Genomic DNA, 14,773 nt, shown 5'->3' with positions numbered 1-14,773 from the left:
GAACCATAATCCATCTTTCCAGACCTTTCTGGCTATTTGAAGGACAATGACCCCTCAATGGGATCATATTCATACCACATGTCAAACCGAGATCATTGCATCTGGAATAGGCTACAGGAAAGAAATAGTTCTTCAAGTACAACAAACGTTTGAAGATTATTTAGGAAATACCTCAATAACAGGAAACAGCACATGGTACATATGTATATTTTAATTGATATGCAATTACCCATTGATTGATGGTACCCACTGACTGATTGGTACCCATTGATTGATAGTACCCACTGGCTTTTTGCTCTTGTGTAAAGATTTATTTACACCGCAGACTGCAACTTGCCTGCTGTCGTTTCTATGTTATTTTAAATGATAAGAATAATAATAATAATAATAATAATAATAATAATAATAATAATAATAATAATAATAATAATAACTGGAGAGACTGTCCTGCCTGTAATTCAGTGCAGATGTTTTGCTGTCTGCTGTTCTGTATTGTCTAAAGGTAATATACATGAGGAAGTACTGGCCTGTCCAGATTGTGATTTTTTTCCCAAGCCTCAACATGCTTATCAGCAGGTCCTCTTGTTTATAGATTTTGTGTGTGTTTGTTGTTATCTTATCACTTTTTATTGTCTTTTTGCATGATTGTTAAAGCATTTGATGCCAGGACTTTGATAAGGAGATTACAGTAGTTTATGGTAAAAACAAACAAATACAACAAAAACGATGCTTAACTTCTATACAGTGCTCCTGTTTAGCAACTATAGATGAGCCCAAGATTTGAGCTTGTGGTGCATGTTGATTGTTCCCGTATCTGCATGCATCACACAGGGGCTGTGGTCTCTTTCCTCAGGCATGGAATTCTTAACTCCCAGGTGCGTCATTGTGAACAATTAAACTTGTGTCTGGAAACTATCCAGGACTAGGGGCTAAAGACTGACCAGGTAGCAGACAAAGGTAATGGCGCCACGAGGTCAATCTGTTTTCTGATTTGGCTGTGAACTGTGTTATGTCGCTTTAAAGATGTTTAACAAATAAAAACTTGAACCGACGGTGTAACTTACATATGAACAACACAGCCATCAAAAAATGAGAGCAAAAAGTGACGCAATCCACGGAGGAAGTTCAAATCCAGTTTCCTTTTTCCAAACTGGAGATTCCTGATTTGATCGTCACAGATATCATCAAATGACTTTGTAGACTCCTGCACACAGATGAAGCGCTTTATCCAATGAAAGCAGGCGTGGGCGGGACAGATTCCCATTCTTTTTTTCTTTTTTTAGTTTTGTGTTCTGTTGGTAGGAGACAGAGGAAGTTACTGGTGGAGGTGGAACGTTAACGGAATATAAGGGGAAAAAGTAAGATTTCAAGTTTTTCTTAGATAGTATTATTAAGAGGTGTGTATTGCAGCATGGAATGAATCGTTGTTGGGGTACGGTAGGTACAGCATTCTTCATCTCGCTTTCTATGGATCACAAGTTTTTCCACGTCGCTTCTTGTGGTAAAAGTAGAGAGGGTCTGCATAGCCAGATTTCTGTAAATAAATCAAGAAATACTCTGAATTAAAAAGATTACAAGCTGTTATTTAGTTGCATATACAGACAGTATTTTGAATGCGCTCCAATCTTGCCTTCTGACTGTTCAGTATTCAGTTCAGCGAGCATGTTGAAATGGATCAAATTGAAGCAATCAGAACGTGTCAGCAGTAGCATATACTGAATCCATGCTTATGTATTAGGTCCTGCAATATGAAATATGTCTCTCTGTAATGCATTTATTTAAAATGAGGAAAGCGGCAGTGTTTCTGGCAATCGTGACTTTTTCAGTAGCGTGGCTTCAAACAGTTGATAAAATACAGCGACAGTAGTAGTTTGAGTAAAACGCTGGAAGGACTCTGAGCTCTAGTAGTGTACTGCAGTCTGCAATGTGTTTGGGCTGCACTGTGTGTGTTTCTAACTAATGCGTTTGAGAAAGCTGATACAGTGTTGCAATGCACTATATATATATATATATATATATATATATATATATATATATATATATATATAATTGGTACTGTATCGGCATGGTTTCAACATTTGTCATAGCTCAACTTTGTAGCGAATTATTCGAGGCGAACTTATTTCATTTGTTCCGCATCCAGCTATAATGTGTGCTATTTACTGTATTCAGTGAGCAGCAGCCGCGCTTCGTTTCCTATACCTGGACTGCTTCCTCCATACTCAACGGCCGGTGTTGATCGAATAGCAATGTGCTTGGTTGTGTTTCAATTACAAGTACTGTTTGCAGAGATTGTGCGAGTTGGTTATTAGAGGTCATATTAAAAATGTTTTCCCTACTGTAGTAATACTGTACCGGTGGCTGTATGTTTTATTATTTATTTCTTAGCAGACGCTTATCCAGGGCGACTTAGAATTGTTACAAGATACCACATTATTTTTACATACAATTATCAATTTATACAGTTGGGTTTTTAAAGGAACAATCTAGGTAAAGTACCTTGCTCAAGAGTACAGCAGCAGTGTCCCCCACCGGAGTCCAGAGCCCTAACCACTACTCCACACTGCTGCCACTAGTAAAGGGTGTTGCCTTGTGTTCTCTGTAAACTCAGTAGGGAATAAACATAGTGTACCTTTATTGTTGTACCCTTATATGTGCTGTACCTTGAGTCACACATCCCGTATTACTGTACCAGAAAGCAAGTCATTCTGGAGGATATTGCAGTATTGACCATCCTGCAGAGTAAATGTCTGAGCAATCATTTAGTTGTTAGGAAAGTTTGCTACTGTTTTCTGTTTTACTAATGAGGAGGTTTATTCTAGGTGAGCGCCCACCTGGCAATCTGTCAGTAAAGCTAACTCTAACTTGTAGAAAGTAATAGGTTGGGGCTGTAGTGCAAAGAGTGACCATTTCACATGAGAAGTGCTTTATTGTGTGTACCTGTTTGAGTGGAGTTACAGTCCGCAGTAAGATCTGTTCATCTTCTGCTGTAGCGTGAATGTGACCTGGCAAATGCAAATAAGGAATGGATACAAGAACATGGATTCCGTGTGCATACAGGCCTAATCAGTCCATTTACTCCACATTATTGTATCTCCTGTATTGTCTTAGGTTGTTATAGCTTTCTACTGTGATTGTTTATTAAAGCAATATCCATAAAAACAGTCCTTTATCTAGATTCACTGCCGATACTGCAGTTTATTACACTATATCAGTAATAAATTTAAATAAAACCTGATAGCATGTGAAATACTTTGTGGTATGCTAGTCTCAGCATTGTTTCTCATTTCTTTTTCGATTGGCTCTCTGGTCATTAACACCCTCTCTCCAACATCTACCCAAAAATATCTTTGGGTGATTTTTTTGTGAGCCCCCCTCATGAGTTATTTTGGCCTAAACTTGGTAGAAATACCAAAAATTCAAATTTCAGAGATGGTTAATGACCAGTGGGGGAGGGGGGGACGACTTGAAAACAAAAGGGTTTCACAAAATTTGGAAGAGTGGTCCCTAAGGTTCTTAAAGCAATACTAACATTTTAGGACCTGCATCCCCTACAGGGTAAAGGGTTGGGCTGAAGTTTGAATAAAACTCGTCACTTACCCTTCGTCTGGCAACTTGCCAAAAGTTAGGTGCTCCTGGGATTTTTTTCCTGAAAGCCCTGTTCATAACTAGTCGAACGAGGTGCTACACATGATGGTAGCGTGTAAGTTGAGCCCAGGGTGATTTTTCACTTTAGGTCACAGCTCGAAGGGGGGGGGGGGGGAAGGCATTTCTCACCTCAACGGGCCCAAAAACCCCAGGTGAATTTTTCTAGCAAAATCTGAGACAGTCGGGCAACGGCTCTGGTCGAGTTGGCATGGAATGACCCAAATATACATTTTGTTTAATTAAACCTTCTTGCAAAAATACAAGCATTCCAGTAATGTTGTTGTCACCGTTTAATGAACCTTGGTTTAACCTTGTAGCATTATTATACTGACTCAAGAGTGTACAGGTCACTGGCTTTTAGGGCTGCAACGAAGGGTACATTTTGACCTTCAAGGATCGAACCTTTGATGGTACTCATTTGCATAATTTATTGGTGATGTCACCATTGCTACTTGTTTATATTTGATTGAAAATCCTATTATTTTACAGATAATCCATATAAATGGAATAAAACATTCACATGTAGTTTAAAAATATGTTATATAGAACAGTAATCATGTTTTTATAATTTAAATAAAAATACATGTTGTTTATTTACACGTAATTGAGCCTGCTTGCGATCTATACAGTAAGCTTGCATTGCACCAACTGCAGCGGACAAAGCTTTATTCAACAGTCACTGTTCCAAGCAGGTTATCAGTCACATTTTACTACTACTAAAAATATTAATAATACTAATAATAATATAAACTTACGCTTGTCAAGTGACCCCAGAGACCCCATGGTTATGCCTCTATGTTACGAGTCGCTTGCACAGTTTGCAGTCAACTTTTTTTGGGTTGTCTGGGCATTTAACAAAAAAAATCCCAAACAGCAGAAGGGTTTCGAGACATTTCTTTCAATACAGCTTACGCTATACAATGCTTTGCTGTCGAGATGGAGAATGAAGAAATTAAAGGTTTGCCTCTGGATAACACAAGCTGGAGCGGGGAGGGGCGGACGGTGCTTGATTTTCGAAATTAAAATTATTAGTGTTAGCGTATATTTTGTATGTTTCAAACATATTCTACCATGGCACTTCTCTCACACTGTCTTGTAGATATTCAGTACATATTCTACCACAGCACTTCTCTCACACTGTCTTGTAGGTATTCAGTACATATTCTACCACAGCACTTCTCTCACACTGTCTTGTAGGTATTCAGTACATATTCTACCACAGCACTTCTCTTACACTGTCTTGTACACTAGGTATTCATGACTTATTTAACTCAAGTAATACAGCCACTAGAGGTACGAGCCCACTGCTTTGGATACTATACCCTGCTCCAGTTGTACGTAATGTATAATGATGTGGTAACAGATTTTATTAACAACTTTTGTTTACGTAATATGCATTATACAAATTAAAAGATCACATTTTGCATGTGAGTGACATTTAAAGTGTGATTTTATAGTATTCACACATTATCAAACAGTTTCTGTTAATAGGAAGAAAGTAAGAAAAACAAAAAAAAACTATACACTGTGTGAACCCGTCTGACGAACCTTCGAAGGTTTAAAACAATCCCTGTTTAGGGAACAAACCTTCGAACCTTCGGACACAGCCCTACTGGTTTTATATCAGGATTGCCGTGCAGGTATAATTTGTGATATAAAGTGGGTCATGATATAAAGCGGGTTTCACTTTTGCCTATGACAGTACATTACGAGTGCGAGAAAAAAGAATGAAAACTAACAGTGAATTAAAGAGCAGTGTTTTCATACTGTACGTTTAGTCATTCATTACATTTAAACACATGCATATAGTTTACTACAGGACAAATACTTATTCTACGTTTTGTATCATTAACTGGAACGAAACAGTTTGGGCTTGATTCTGATGAAACGAGTGCAATCGCAGACGCAGTGGTTAAAGTCAAACGCGTCCGCCCCGTAGGGCGTGGCTTCTCCAACAGTGCGATTCTGATCAAAATAAAAACCCAGCGCAAGTGCGTTTAGTGGCGCACTGACAGCGCCCAGCCAATCAAAGCTGAGTAGGTTGGGGAATCTGCTATTCAATCAGGGCCAGGCAACAATCCCTTTGAGAGACAGAATGCGCTTGCGTCACCGCAAGGCTCAGTTTTGAATGTAGAAGTGACGATCATGTAGAGCGGCAGCAGCACAGAGCAAGAACAACCAGTGCAAGTCAGAACAGCAAGTGGTAGATCACTCGCCGAGAGAATACGTAAACCACGCTTCACGACACAGGAGATTGCCCTACGTGCCTCTACCTCTTCTATTAATATAGCAATCATGTATTATTTATAATAATTATACGAGGTACAATATTTCATAGCATTGACATTACTACATGTAAAGTGTAAAATACTTACTACCCTCCCTGATCTGTCTACCAGTAGCAGCAACTGATTAATTTTCTAGCGGGACGAAGTGCTACATCACGTTCCCTGAGCTTGTAATGTACTGAGCTTCAATAGAACCAGGGCTTTACTCTTGTAACGTTCTAGAGCTTCAATAGAACCAGGGCTTTACTCTTGTAATGTTCTAGAGCTTAAATAGAACCAGGACTTTACTCTTGTAATGTTCTAGAGCTCCAATAGAACCAGGGCTTCAATAGAACCAGGGCTTTACTCTTGTAATGTTCTAGAGCTTCAATAGAACCAGGGCTTTACTCTTGTAATGTACTAGAGTTTCAATAGAACCAGGGCTTTACTCTTGTAATGTACTAGAGTTTCAATAGAACCAGGGCTTTACTCTTGTAATGTACTGGAGTTTCAATAGAACCAGGGCTTTAAATCTCATTGAATCCCCCCCTGTTTGTGAAAAGATCATGTAAAAAATAAAAGTACAGCTAACTTTTTTTTTTTTTTTGCATTTGAGTGCATGTTCGTGCATTTGTGTATGTTTCAGTATTTTAAGATTCCGTTGGGTCCTAACATTCATTAGCAAAATAAATCAAATAAAAAGTTTTAGTAATTAAAAATAATCTAGTTTTCTGCAGTATGTGTTAATCCTGATCGTGCTGTTTGTACTTGTTCACAGTGTGTGTTCATAAAGTCAAAGCCTCCTTCTCCTGGCTTTAGGAGAGATGCGACGTGCCTGTGTTGTTACTGTGATATGCTTAAATAAAATTGCTGAAACTAATCAGACTGCGTGCAGGTGTTTGATTTCAACTCGTCATTCAAAATGGAGGCTAGTTGCTATAGTATTGTGGTTAACACTTTCGATTTTTAAATTTTTTTTTTTTTTATCTTTATTTGCTATACTAAATTTAAAGAAATAGATAGGACAGCGAGGAAGCAGAATATTTTACATTGACAGACAACATTCAGAGGGCGTGTGCACTACAAGCATGGAGACTTTCAACAAGCAGGCAAAAGGTAAAATACACGAATACTGTATTTATGTATTTTCAGACGGATTGATTTGGAACAGTGATTAAACAGTTTGAGGTCCTTCATCAGAGATTTAAGCCCTCGTATTGACCAATCAGGTTAGAGGAAATCTCTGATCCATTTTCTAATTAGTTATAAGGTGCTCATGCATTCAGGCAGAGAAACCGTTATCTTGTTTCAGGTCTGCTGATAGTAGTGACTCATTTCAATCACGGAAACAAAGCAAATACATTGTGTTAAGTTTACACAGCAGTTAACTAATTTAAAGCGGCACATGATACACGCACACACACACAGCACTAGCAGTAATCAGTGAAAGGACAGACACACAGATACAGAAGTGGCGCTCCTGTTATGCTGCTCTCCATATACTGTACGGAAATATTTTCACTTTTAATAATTGCTATGAAAATAAATGTAGTACTCCACTGTATCTGCAAAATAGGATGTTTTTCAATTCATATATTTGTTTATTAATAATTTACAAATAATATTATTAGTTTCTTACGTTTTGTCGTTTTTTCATCTTAGGTTCTTTTCTTTTACTTTTCTTTCTTTGATTTCCAATTTCTATGTCAGTCCAAGTGCCCGCAGTTGCTCCTTAGGACTACTTTGCTTTTTATAGTTTGTTCAATTGTTGAAGTTCATGATTGCACCCCTAAATAAACCTGGTTTCAGCGGGTCTTAACGCAGTGCTAAGTTGTCTATTTGGGTCCCCTATCAGAATCACTTTGGTGAATATGTTAATGATACCACACCCCGATATTTACGCTGGCATGTGGTGATGGAGCAGGCACTATGTAACTGCGCAGGACATGTCTTCAGAATACCATGTCAGCGCAGTGGGGTTTATTTTTACGTCTCCGCCCCATTTTTGCGCCACAGAATCGGGTGCAAACCCCGTTTGTGCTTCAACTCACATTTGCACTGTGATCAGAATACAGTCCTTTGTGTCATTATCTAAAAAAGGCATGAATTGTCGACTGATGAGCTGTGAATTAGGTGCTGCACTTTGTTGTTTTGTTTTGTGCGTTTGTATAAGACTGACTGTTAAAGAAGAAAACTGTGGCGACGTTGGTGTTTTGTAACTGAACTGTATCCCGTTAAGACCCGCCCACATAGCATTTGACAGGCTGCACAAAATGTCAACTTGTCAGCCGAGATGATTGTTGGTTGTAGTTGCATTGAAAATTAATTCTGTTCTGTGGTTACTTAGTGAAGCCTGGCCACGCAGCATTTGACAGGCTCCACAAACCTTGACAATAAGCGGGTTTGTGAGATGATATTGAGAGAGGCAATTTCTCATAGAACCTATGGTGCATGGTGAGTGGTTTTTGAAAAATTGTGATAGTAAAAGGGGTATAATATAAAACTGATTCATTTTATGTATATTTTATTTGTTTATTGTTTTTTTTAAAACAATAAACGTTTAGAGGGCTTGGTCCGCACTCGCTACAGTTCGGTACGTTTGGTGTGAAGTGAGAACAACAAAGTCTGCTTGGAAAACGAACCGTACCGAGTCCACCTAAAGAGGCGGTCCCGGTCCGTTTGCCAAACGCACAGAGTCTGGTTTGCTTGCTAAACCTCAATGTGAACAACAGCTGGACCTGGTCCTTTTGCACATAGAAAACAAACTTACAAGGTAACACCACTTGGAAGTAAACAATGCAAGCATAGTTTAGTTCATATTCTGAAGAAACTAGAGCAAACATTCATGCCTCGTTTCCATTGCCTTTTCCCATGTAGCTGAGCTGGCCGGTCTGGGCAAGGTGTAGTTAAAGATGGCTGTCTGCGTTCCAGTGTAATTGTCAGGTATAGGTGACCGAAGATTTTGTCAAACACTTCTTCATTTCTAACTGTGCCTGACAGCTGCTCTGAATGTGTGGTTTTGCACCAAAATGTTGAGGAGAGCTGGAATTTCTTCTTCATCCTATGAAACAACAGCTTTGACAGTTCGTTTACACAACCTTCGCTTACAGTCGCCATTATTCAACAGCTTGTCTTTTTAGCACACTCCTTTCGATGACGAATTTCTGTACAGCAAAGTTTGGCCCTGTTACATATGTAGCAGACAGTACAGTCAAATCAGGTTATTGCTGGATGTAATATACAGTGTTTAAACTTGTTTTAAGAAAGTTTCAAGTTAATGTTTTCTCGTCGTTTTTTCCTTTCTGTAATATTAGATTAGTTGTGCACCCTTTTTATTCTTAAATAAAATCTTTTTATATTTCTGACACGTTGTCTGCGATTGCCAAGGTAATTCGGGTCCTACATGATGTGGAACTCATAAGGTGTGTGTGTGTGTGTATTAGTAATTCTAAATAACGTTTTGTTCACTAAATTGTTCTCTGGCACAAATCTATGACAAGAAGGTCTTTACATACGCATAAAGCAAAGTTTTGTGGAGATTCACCAAACAAAGAAAAATATTATCGAGGTCCTGCTGTTCTATACGTTGTAAAACAAAGCCAACAACACGTTTGTCTTCTATGTGACATGTCCCAACATTACCAAGCTCATACATACATCAAGATTATGAGCCATATTTATAAAGCATTTTCTGTAAAGTTCACCGGACTGTTTTAAAAGGAAAAACTAAATAATAATACAAGGTAAGTGGTGACCTGAGCATCATAACACAGATTATTCTAATAATAATGAAGATGGTGATTATGTAGTGCTTAACAACAACGTAATAATAATAATGTACTTTAAAATACTTAGTTAATAAACAAAGGATCAAAGAAGGAATTTGTAAAGAAACACAAATGTATAACAATAAAATAATTTTGTTGAAAATATCAGTTCAACTATACTACTATTGTCCAGCTGTCTGCTGACAGCTGGAGATGTACCGGGCATCAAATCAGACTGCAGTACTACTACTGGTACCACGAAGAAAAAAATAATACTACTATGAGTACAACTGTACAATTACTACTAATATATGATAACAATAAAACTGTTGGATATATAGGAATGTTCAATAACTCTGATCTATAGATTTTACAAGTTGCTGGAGGTCACGGTGGTAACCTTTTATCAAAACAAGACCTGTTTTGTAATGGATCAGCCCATCTCTAGTATGTCCAATAGGAATGCATGGGTGGGGTTATGTATTTATTTCGTCTTTTGGATCCTTTCCAAATCGCGTCTGGTGTGGATTGACGTTCGGTGACTTTGTTCACGTCGCTCTCTCCAGTGTGGATGCAGCCTGGCTCAGAAGCTTCTAAAGGTCCTGTGCTTTCCTCTGCAGGTAAAGCATCACATTGATTCTGTTAGGTAAAAGTTAATTTATGAGGTGCAGCAGTCGAAAAGGTTCATGAGCTGGTCCCGGGGAAGTGATCGCAGGACAGTTGTGGCTCAGGACTGCTGATATTCTGTGGAGTTCTGTTTGTGATCGTATGTCTCAGGCCAGCCCCTTGTGGTTAAATGAACAGTAACAGCAACCCTTAAAGGTTGAGGCATGGGAAGGCATGTGTTGCCAATGCCACAACAGTTCTATCTGTGCTCTGTAGACTTCAGTCTTCATTTCATCACAAAACAGCATATAAGGAGGAATAGACAGTAATGGGTCTGAATTCATTGAGTGTTTACTCCTCTGTAGAATCTGTACCATTTTTTTTTTTTTAATAAGGAGGAAAAACAAACTGGAAATGTTACAACAAAGCTATTTATACATAGGGGCCATTGAATCAACACACTGAATTATTTAGTTAAAGTTTTGCAACATTAATGGTTCGTTTTTCCATTAACAAAAGCTTTAAAATATCTGTGTTTCTTTTCACAATTCTGTTATTAGTTTTTAGGGTCCTCATTTGAAATGTGCACCGATCAGTCTTTCTGTCTGTCACCCTTGGTGAACACCATGACTTCCTCTCTAAATCTTTATTCTAGCCTGCTTGATCGTTTGGCTTGCGATTGGGTGTAATCTGATGTTGCTTTTCTAATAATGACAACATGATGGGGAGCCTCTGTATGTGCCTGCACTGCTTCTCTTTCCTGGGGCACAGCTGCATCATGTGTGAAGTACAGTAGCACCATGAAGAACACTGCCACACTCGCAGATGAGTGCTGGAGTGCAAACACTGCCACACTTGCAGATGAGTGCTGGAGTGCAAACGCTGCCACACCCGCAGATGAGTGCTGGAGTGCAAACGCTGCCACACCCGCAGATGAGTGCTGGAGTGCAAACACTGCCACACCCGCAGATGAGTGCTGGAGTGCAGATATCTCCTGTAGACTCTGGAGGGGGATTTTGGGGTGTCTGGCTGTGAGCACGTCTGCCATGTTTAAACCGTGTTGATCCGTTCATTTTGAGTGCACACTGAACAAGTGCAGTTAATTCAGCAGGAGAAATACAAATAATGGATGCTGGCATGCGCTTTTTTATATTGTGGTTACTTCATCCCACAGGGGTTGAACTTGGTGATTAGAAAGCTACTCTAAAAGCAGACATTGTGTCTGAGTTGCAAAGCCACAGAAATGTGTAGCATTGCACTTGCTTCCAAGAAAGGAGCCAAGTTGGAAATGGCTACCGTCCCTTTGATCCTGTCAGGCTTAAAAACAATGCAGTAATACAACAAATGAAGAGAATTCAAAACAGATCAGTGTTTTCCAACTGTTGATGTATTGCTTTCCTGAAAAAAGGTCAACAAAACTAACTGCAGTAATGTATTGCAGCAAGAGCTAGTTGATGATTAAATTGGGAGTCAGACCTCTGGGGGCAGGGCTGTCTGCTCAGACTTCACTATATTAATATAAATTAAAGGCTGTGCAGGCTGCAGTTTCGATAGGCACAGTGACCTGATGCACTGTCCCAGCCATTGAGGATGAGGTGTGCCGGTACAGCTGTGTCCTGTTCATTTTATTCACATGTGCTGCATGCCATGGCCTGGATGTGGAGGAACAGGTTTCAACAGCATCTGTCCAGCAGTGCGCTGATTACACAGTTCAGTTCTGCACTGCATTTAACCATATGCTAGGAGCACAAAGATGTTTCTTTTCCTTGCAGTGGTTGGGTACGGAAGCCTTGCATGACAGTGACTGCCACAAACATTACTGTCCTTAAAACGCCGCTGCTGGTGGGAATGCTGCACGATGCAGCCTGTTCAGATAGTGTAAAGCAATCATTGTGGATTTGCAGAATATCAGAGGAATCCGTTGCAGCTCAATCAATTTGTTGAGTGGAAGCCAACATGTAATTGACTTTCATACACTGAATAATTTGGTGCTTTATTAAAAAATGCCATATGCTGAAAAAATAAACCCTGGGTGTGGCCTGCGGCCTGCAGCCTGCAGCCTAGGTCACATTGTTCTGCTGCCTGTTTTGAGCCAAAGCGTTTCCTCCTCCCTCAGTCATTGGGCATGCTCCCCCCCAGGCGGAGCGGTGTTTCTCAAGGTCTCCTCCTCCCTCTGTCACTGGGCTTGCTCCCTCAGGAGGAGTGGTGTTTTCTTTTGTCAGTAAGCATAAGTATTTAGTTACGAGAAAGTCAATACCTTATTTATAGCCTATATACTGGGCACCAAGGTTATCAGTAACCTTTTTTAAGTTTCTGTTTTCTTATGCTAAAATGCATTGCAAAAACCATTGCCTGTGATGCCTGGAAGTCAGGCGTGACAGGCAATATCATGTATTCTGTTGATTTTAGAGTGTTCTCTATTAAATTGGGCGGCCACACCTCAAAAAACTCAGTTTGCTTTAAACAAACTGACGTGCGCTGCATTTAACAAAGAGCAGGTTCTGCAATGTGTCCTAATTGTATTGGGGAACCATGATTATGTCTTCCGTTTTATCCCTGTTCTTGCAGCTCATGAGCTGTGTTTATGGAAACACGTACTTTGTCAAATGTTTATCTTGTTGTTTTATTTTTTAACTTGTTTCCCAACTCTATAGAATATATTCCAGTTTCCTGTACCCTGCAGCAGTGTAAAAATCACCATCCCATACACCGGTTTCGCAATCCAATTCCAGTGTAAAAGAAGTGCTAAGAAAAGAAACAGAAGATTATTGAAGCCATGCTAGGAGAATGTCTTCATGCTACAGTATATCTCCATTGGTAACGATTCTGATTCTAATGGAGTGGTCCAAGTAACTAATCTCCCATCATTTAAACAAATCAAAATACAGTTTAAATGGCAACAGACATACTGTATATTAGCAATAAACCCACATCCAGTAGCTGTGGTTCGTTCTGCTTATTGTAGGTAATCAGTCCTTGAACCTGTACTTCCATATCCTCCTTGATTGAACCAGACTGAACTTGCAGTACTGTCATGCCTTTTTAGCTGGACCTGTGCTTCTTTGCCCTTGTTGAAACAGGTTTAAAAAAGGAGCAGTGCTAGAAGCACAGTATAATGTGTTATTTACTGGGCTTCACAGTATGACTCCGCAAACCAGAAGTGAAATAGAAACCCTAGTGGTGTGTCCACGCTCCAGACAGTAAATACAGTAGTGTGGGAGGCCTCAGAATGACACACGGAGAGTCAGGTTTCAAAGAAAAGGTGCCATCACTTTAAAACACACTATTTACAATTGACAGGTCCTGAGAGGAGCGTATAATAAGTAAGTCCTGGTTCTTTTAATACCACAGTCCCGTGCTTGACCAGTCGTTGGCAGCCGTAAGGCAGGAAACAGCTCTGCTTAGTCTGACAACAAAAATCACACCGAAAAGTTAAGGCTCCACATGCTCTCTCCTCTCTCCTCTCTCCTCTCTCCTCTGTCCCAGGAACACTGTCCCAACCGGTGGAGAGGCTGCCCCTTTTGTACACCTTGGCTCCGCCCCATACCCGATTACCTGGGCTTGGAACCAGGTGTACCTCGCTCCCCTCCACCAGCCTCCTAGCAGGCCGACGCCTACAGAATGTTAACCCCATAGTTGCCAGAGCCTGCTGGATGGACAGGTCCCCCCTGCTCCCCCTGCTGGTGGGAGGTGACCTTTTCTATCTACCCAGTCACAAGTAGATATTTGCAAACATGCCTACTGTTTGGTTGTGCAAATTTCAATACTGTAAAACCTCATAAATATAGCACCTGGACCCTGGTGCATGATCACGTCTACTTATTGGGTGCACACATTTGAAGTAGAATGCTGTGAACCAAGTTTTCTATTGAAATACCTTCAACGAGTGAGCGCTACATTTTCTTCATCAGTCGCTTGTAACACATACTACAGTATTCTAAAATCCCATTCACTTGAATGTTTTTGTGTTTCTCGCAGGACAGTGGGTCCTATGCAACAATGGCAATACATGCTGTTTGTTTTTTGTAAGGTGGTGAGGGACATTGAGAGGAAGGACTACAGTGGCTGTGCTGGAGTGTTTTAGTCCAATTCTCTTATCGCTGTGCAGAGGAAGCTGATGTCATGCTTGTGGTGCCTTTATTGTGGTGGCTGGAGAGACTCCAGTTCCACTTCCTGGGCAAGAGTCATGTGATAATCACAGCAGAGCAGTTTAACTGATGGAGCAAGGCATGAGTTCATTATTTAACAATAACTGGGGCTGGTTATTTTTAGCAGTTGCGTTGTTGACAATGGTAAGAAATGAGGACATTTCTGAAAACACTCTTGTGTAATGCGTGATCAGTGAAATGGAATGACCCTCCAGGACTGTGATCAGACACTCCTACACCCCTTCGCTTGTTGCATAGTGTGGGCACAGTGAGTTCAGAGTAAATACCTGGCATAGATCAAAGCACTTCACAATATTATTATTATTATTTGTTTATT

The 14,773-nt window shown here is 40.0% G+C and overlaps 1 protein-coding gene across 3 annotated transcripts in view; it reads left to right on the top strand.

Moving 5' to 3' along the window:
* Positions 1–1,227: 1,227 nt before the first annotated feature.
* Positions 1,228–14,773, top strand: part of LOC117412442 (plastin-3) — a 66,940-nt gene continuing 53,394 nt past the window's right edge. For 2 of the 3 annotated variants that reach the window (XM_034020884.3, XM_034020882.3), the window contains exon 1: positions 1,228–1,358. The gene's annotated coding sequence lies outside the window, so the exon portion shown is untranslated. Of the gene's footprint in view, positions 1,438–14,773 lie in introns of all 3 variants that reach the window. The other variant, XM_058989003.1, reaches the window with a different exon arrangement.

The sequence above is a fragment of the Acipenser ruthenus genome, chromosome 16 (assembly GCF_902713425.1).
Source record: "Acipenser ruthenus chromosome 16, fAciRut3.2 maternal haplotype, whole genome shotgun sequence".
Lineage (NCBI taxonomy): Eukaryota > Metazoa > Chordata > Actinopteri > Acipenseriformes > Acipenseridae > Acipenser > Acipenser ruthenus.
The sequence above is the reverse complement of the archived record's forward strand: the minus strand, read 5'-3'. Positions and strand labels throughout refer to the sequence as shown.